The following is a 7,526-nucleotide window of genomic DNA, read 5'->3' on the forward strand; positions in this document are numbered from 1 at the left end:
TTTGAAACTGTGTGGCTATACCATCCATGGTTAACTGCCTGTCAAGTATGCATGTTTGATCATCATAGAAACCCTTTCTTAGCTTTGTTTTCACTTGAATAAAAACATAGTGTTACTACAGATGTAGGATCTTAATTTGATCACTCTTTTAATGTAGATAATTTTCCTGCACAGCAGGAAATGCAAACTTGTAGTGTATTAAAGGTTGATAAAAAGGCTTCTAAAGTTAATAATTTCCACTTTAAAATGTTAGACTTGCTTTGCCCTAACAAAAAATGTATCAACCCCTACATAAACTGTAATTATAATCCACATAATAATTTGCATTTCCTGTTTATGAATTATTTTTTTCCTGCTGTAGCAAACTGACTGAAATTAAGATCCTACATCTGTACCTGTACACCCAACACCTACTGTATTTCTGAAAACKGACATTCTCAGGGCTGTTAAAATAGTGATCTACTGTAATGTGGAAATGCTGTATTTCACTGGTGTGATGCAATGCTGTAGTTCTCGTCAATTGATTGAGTTCATCTTTGGTAACTCTAAGTATCTGGCACTACAGTAAATTCAAAGCACTCTGATGTTATTATGGTCTTGATAGGATCTTCTGTCTTGACAAGGATGAGGTGGGTGGTGAAAGCATGCACAAAGGGGCTGTAGCCTACGTACTGCCTCTATGTACCTAATGGTTGCATTCAGCCCCACAGTGAACACCTCACATTAGCCTGACTCTCTGAGCGTTTTTTATGAGGCATGTTAAGTGTATATGTAAGTGTTTAAATCATGACCAATCCCGCTCCTCTGATATGGACGCCCACTGCATTGATCTTTCTTTGAAAACACCATGCGGTAGTGGCAGCTGTCTCACATGTCAAACCCTCACAGCCCAAACAGTCAAGGGTGTGGCAGCCAGCATCACAGCAGTTGTTTGGATATCTCCCACTTTGGGATATTCCTTGAGAAAATATTATGGTTTCAGTTGCAGATGTTTTCAGTGTTTTTTTTCACTTGAATTGGGTGGTTGGGTTGGGACGCTGATCTGAAAATGACAAGCACCAAGGAGGATTGCAGCCATGGGTCAGTCCAAGCTCTAGAACTCTGGTTTGAGACGGAAAATGGAGCGGTTCCCACTGACAGATTTTTTCAGTTCCCCGCGGAATGTACACTCTGTGATCCGTGTTCCGGGAAAGCCACAGCCCGTCACCTTGATCTATCTCTGCCTTGGCAGTGCCCACAACCAGTTGGCAACGCCCGTGGAATTGCTCTGACCTCTGCCAACTGTGGCCGACCATCAAGGTTTTGTAAACAAACATCGATATATTGATATATCTTACTCCTTATTCTAAATCTGTGATTGGAATGATTTTTTTTGTATAAATACTTATATATATTATAACATTGAAAACCTGCATTTGTCAAAGGACCCACACAATCTGAGTGTGTATTGAAATAAACAACACAATAGAATGCAACAGTTACAGTAAAGAACACACATACTTTGCGGGAACAAAAGGTTATGAGTCTCCACATTCATTGGTCTTTATGCTCATAAAGTTTCATGAAAGCACTATAAAAGTCACACCAAAACACTGCTACTGCAGTAGCTTACCAGCATCTGTTGACTAACAGTTTGTCATTCCCACATCTTCCCTAACTCTTGTCAAAGCTACTGGGCGTGATGGGGTGGCCATTTTGGATCCTTCTCACTGTCTCTCAGTGGCCTTGTGGGGCCATGTGGAGGAGACTGGGGCACTGGAGGTTGCGGTGGCTGGCGATGCACTCCGCAGATGGTTCTCAACCCCCCTCGCATGCTCATACGGCCCTGCGTTCACTTTGTTCTCCCTAGGGTTTGGCATACACTTGTTACAGCGGCTGTTGCTTCTTTCCGGCAATTACATGTTACAGCACAAAAGAACAACAACATGTGGCAGCTGGAAGTACATATTTTTTKGGTTTTTGGTCTGCCTCTGTTTCCCAAGCGAAGCATTTAGCCACCAGTTTAACCAAGCCTTCCTCATTCAGGCATATTCTTACAGTTTGATAGTTTGTGTCTATACATTTGAAATACATAGTAATATATCAACATTGTATTGTGTATTTATTTTGATTATATGATAAATATTTAATCCCAGTCCCGAGCCGTATGGCGTTTTGCAAAACTCCTCGAATAAATGATTACTGTGGGTTTGGCATGCCAATGTCATGTGATAAAAATTGTTATGTTCACTTCGAAAGATTGACTGTGTCCTTGAGTATAATACTCCTGGGAAATCTTGTGTCCTTCATTAGCTATTTGTAATGCTCTCCTAGATATCCAAGGGAAATATCAAGGCAGAACTAAAAGCAAATATTCTGTTGCTAAKTGTTATAACTAATCCCTCTAGATTTTTGTAAAATATGATCCAAAGGTATACTTTATTTCATATCCATTTGGGTATATATTCTTACGTAACATACCAGTAGTATAGTTCTTCAATGAATTAAAACTGTGCTGACAAACTGCTTGGGAGCTCCTCAGTGGTGAAACTCCTCCTCCTTCAATCAGTGGTGAACCAGGTGGAACAAATCTTCCAGGCAATCTGGGCGTGCCGGCACCTGGCTCTGCTGTTGTCTTTAGACCGCAGTGAAAGGAGCATTTATAACACCACAAGACCAAGGAAACTTCATCTTTGTGATCAAGGTGACTGTGCAAGTCCAAGCCCTCCACAAAACTGTGAAAGACAGCCGGTAAGCGCCATATTAGCCATGCTTGGCTAGACTGACTTAAGCAGTGCACTGCTAATGATACTCTGGAAAACACAGACTCTTAACTCTTAACTTTGATAGGACTTTTGCAGTGGTATTTATAACTTCAAATGTTGTTTGTGGGGTTTAAAGGAAAAGTAAGAAGAGCCAAATTCATTGTTGACAAAGAACTTGTTTGAAATGGTTAAAAGTAATTTAAACTTTGTAGAAATCTTAGTAAACCAAGTTCTTAATTCAGTAACAAATGTATAGTCTAAAAAATCTTTGGCTAAAAAATGTAAGATTTGTCTGCTTAAAACTACTGATTWGAAAATAAATGTAATTTTTTACTACTAAAAATATTTTGAATGTATTTGGCTAAAATGCAAATTTAGAGAATATACAGATTCTGCTCATTTGATTAAAAATGGTGGGTTTCTATTTTGGGAAACATTTGCTTAAAAGTGGAAACCTTGTGTTTTRTGGTGGCAGAAATGTGTTTATCTGGGGTGAATGTGGATAATTTTGTGTATTTGATTGGGCTGTCAACTCAAATAGTAACTTGTATTTGTCATCTCTTTTTTGAGGTTTTTCACCTGTTTACTGCCAACCAAAGAATGGTAAATAAAAGACAAACAACTGATTCCATGGCTGTTTATTGAGTGAAATCCAGTTAAAATCTTCATGTGGAGGGACTGTCCTTTTCAAGTGGGGAATTGCACAAGAAAGAGGTCAAAACTTGACAAAAACAGTTTATTTTTGTGTCATATACAGTAGCTGTCACAACTTTATTTATTCCAGTCAGTCTGGTCACTATGGAAGCTCAGTAAGTCATTATTTTGAGATAGTAAGTCATTTTTGTGAGAGAGAAAGTCATTATTGTAAGATAAGTCGCTATTGTAAGATAATAAGTCATTATTTTAAGACAGCAAGTCATTATTGTGATATAGTAGGTCCTTATTGTAACAGTTAATTATTTAGTCATTATTATGAGATAATTAGTCAGTATGTTAAGATAGTAAGTCAATATTATGAGCTAGTCAATCATTATTATGAGATAGTAAGTCATTATTGAAAGATTGTAAGACATTATTATGAAATAGTAAGTCATTATTTTGAGATAGTAAGTCGTTATTGTAAAATAGTTAATCATTTGGTCATTATTATACGATAGTAAGTCAGTATTGTAAGATAAAGTAATTATTATGAGATAGTAAAGTCATAATTATGAGATAGTAAGACTTTATTATAAGATAGTAAGTTGTTATTGTGAAATAGTAAGTCATTATTATGAGATAGCAAGTCATTATTATGAGATAATAAGTCATTATTGTGATATTGTAAGACAGAATTTCACAGATAGTAAGTGTGGATGATGGACATAGAATAGTCCTGCAGGTTGACCCCTTTTAACAGGGCAATCTGGGATTCAAACACGAATAAAGCTTACTCCCTGCCACTGTATTTGGTAAACAGTTGAGGAATGGGGCAGGAGAAATGTAAAACTCAGTTTTCCACAATTCCTGAGAGAATGATTTATTTCAGCTTTTATTTTTTCATCACATTCCCAGTGGGTCAGAAGTTTCCATACACTCAATTAGTATTTGGTAGCATTGCCTTTAAATTGTTTAACTTGGGTCAAACGTTTCGTGTAGCCTTCCACAAGCTTCCCACAATAAGTTGGGTGAATTTTGGCCCATTCCTCCTGACAGAGCTGGTGTAACTGAGTAAGGTTTGTAGGCCTCCTTGCTCGCACATGCTTTTGTTCAAACATTTTCTATAGGATTGAGGTAAGGACTTTGTGATGGCCACTCCAATACCTTAACTTTGTTGTCCTTAAGCCATTTTGCCACAACTTTGGAAGTATGCTTGGGGTGTTTGTCCATTTGGAAGACCAATTTGCAACCAAGCTTTAACTTCCTGACTGATGTCTCGAGATGTTGCTTCAATATATCCACATAATTATCCTTCCTCGTGATGCCATCTATTTTGTGAAGTGCACCAGTCCCTCCTGCAGCAAAGCACCCCCACAACATGATGCTGCCACCCCCATGCTTCACGGTTGGGGTGGTGTTCTTTGGGCTTGCAAGCMTCCCCCTTTTTMCTCCAAACRTAACGATGGTCATCATGGCCAAACAGTTCTACTTTTGTTTCATCAGACCAGAGGACTATTCTCCAAAAAGTGCGATCATTGTCCCTATGTGCAGTTGCAAAGCGTAGTCTGTCTTTTTTATGGCGGTTTTGGAGCAGTGGCTTCTTCCTTGCTGAGCGGCCTTTCAGGTTATGTCTATATAGGACTCGTTTGTCTGTGGATATAGATACTTTTGTACCTGTTTCCTCCAGCATCTTCACAAGGTCATTTGCTGTTGTTCTGGGATTGATTTGCACTTTTCGCACCAAAGTACGTTCATCTCTAGGAGACAGAACGCGTCTCCTTCCTGAGCGGTATGACGGCTGTGTGATCCCATGGTGTTTATACTTGCTTACTATTGTTTGTACAGATGAGCATGGTGCCTTCAGGCGTTGGACCAGACTTGTGGAGGTCTACAATATTTTTTCTGAGGTCTTGGCTGATTTCTTTTGATTTTCCCATGATGTCAAGCAAAGAGGCACTGAGTTTGAAGGTAGGCCTTGAAATACATCCACATGTACACCTCCAATTGACTCAAATTATGTCAATTAGCCTATCATAAAACCATGACATAATTTTCTGGAATTTTCCAAGCTGTTTAAAGGCACAGTCAACTTAGTGTATGTACACTTCTGACTCACTGGAATTGTGATACAGTGAATTATAAGTGAAATAATCTCTGTAAACAATTGTTGGAAAAATTACTTGTGTCATGCACAAATGTCCTAACCGACTTGCCAAAACTATAGTTTGTTATCAAGAAAGTTGTGGACTCGTTGAAAAACTAGTTTTAATAACTCCAACCTAAGTGTATGTAAACTTACGACTTCAACTGTACATTCTCACTTACTATCTCATAACTCATTGTCAGATAAAAAAATGTTGGTGCTGAGAACGGGCTTCCAAAGGTCMCGCATAGATTACCTCTTCAGAGATTGATATGTAATTTCCTGTTGTCATGACCACCCTCGTCTCAACAGCCCTATATACTGTAAATGCACCCCTCGCTCCTTTCACAGGAACTGTGATGTGGTGTCACAGCTATATTTTTGAGGATCACTCTTCAAAGCCAATTATCTGCCTCTGCTCGATATAATTTCCTGTTTGGTTTGTTATATTGTGGTTTCTACCCACCATTTTGGAATGGAAGAAGAGAAACAGAACACATCAGCTCACTAATCTTCTCTCTACGTATACTAACTTACTACATCATTTACCATGATAAAATCATATCCATAGAAGAAAAAAGATTCCAGTGAATTAGAATACACCTTGTTGAAAATGACAAATGACTCCTAAATATACAGATGACAAGCATACCCAAACCCGTATGCTGTATAATTGTCTGTCATCTCCCATCTTGAAATAATGTGCTATGGAGAAACAAATGCAGTATCCATGTGCAAAAACCCTCCAAACGTCGACATTTCTAACTCTCATTATGACCGTTTAGTGCACTGCTCATGCGTCAGTACGGCAAATGGAGACTGACATCTTGAGAGGTAATCCCTTCTTTGCCTTGCCTGTTGTCATAACTCTGGGCTGTGAATCTAAGCAGATACCCTTGCAGGTCTCATCTGAGAGTTATTCAACAGAGAGTGTGAAGGAAGGCTCCACCGGCCTTCATCCTGAATAATCGTCAGGCTGACACTTCTCTGGGAAGTTTATAGTCTAATTGTCCATGGGGRAAAAAAATACAATAAAAAATTAAACCTTGGTTCTTTATTCTAAACACATAATTCAGATCTTGTAAGCTTAAAACAAGCTAACATTTCACAATTTGTTTCTCCTCTGTTTTAAATTGCTTCAAAACCTAGATGATGAAAATACAGTACAGGGAAGCTTTTAGACAAATGAGTTAAATTGCTAGCTCGCTGATTGAAACAGATCACAATGTCTGCTGCAATGTCAGTTAGTTGATACTGCTCTGAGCTCTGGGTTTTGTGTTAGTACTGCTGCTTGCGTCAACCTGAGATGTAAAACACATGTGAGGGCGAGAGATTTATTAATTAGTTAAAGGTAATTTACTGTAGCAAGGTTCAAATGTATACCAACCCAACCCGCTCATTTCTGAAGTTGAAAGGAGCCTGGAACCACATGCTATTTTAAGATGCCATGAGCATGCCCACTCATCTTAATCGCACCCTGAACCAGGCACTAAGAGACCAATAAAAAGATAGAGTCGAATTTAAGATGTAATTACCTGCATTTAAGCCTCTGGTTGGAACAGGTCATATCCACCCCATCAATTTCACATGGTTATAGAATATAGTTGTATACTGCTGACAGGCAAAATTATTCTCATCGTTGTCTGAAGCTACTGTATGGCCATAATTTGAAGTGAAATGGCAACAGTGCACAGTTTACCTCAAAGAGTGAAATTTAGACAATTTATCATTATGTCCGCACAGAGCTGGCATGAGGTATTACCATTTTCAGCCCTTGTGGGATTGTGTTAGCTTCCAGAGGGCACTGGCCTTGGTGCCAAGGATAAAGCTGAGAAACCTAAGCTGCGTTTGAGGACTATGTTTGAAACTTCTCAAGCTACTATATGTCCCCAGTCAGAAGTCCTCATTTGGAACAGCAGGGCTTGTTGTGATCCCCCAGTCAGAAGTCCTAATTTGGAACAGCAGGGCTTGTTGTGATCCCCCAGTCAGAAGTCCTAATT

This window comes from Salvelinus sp. IW2-2015, linkage group LG6.2, assembly GCF_002910315.2.
Source record: "Salvelinus sp. IW2-2015 linkage group LG6.2, ASM291031v2, whole genome shotgun sequence".
NCBI classification, from domain to species: Eukaryota; Metazoa; Chordata; class Actinopteri; order Salmoniformes; family Salmonidae; genus Salvelinus; species Salvelinus sp. IW2-2015.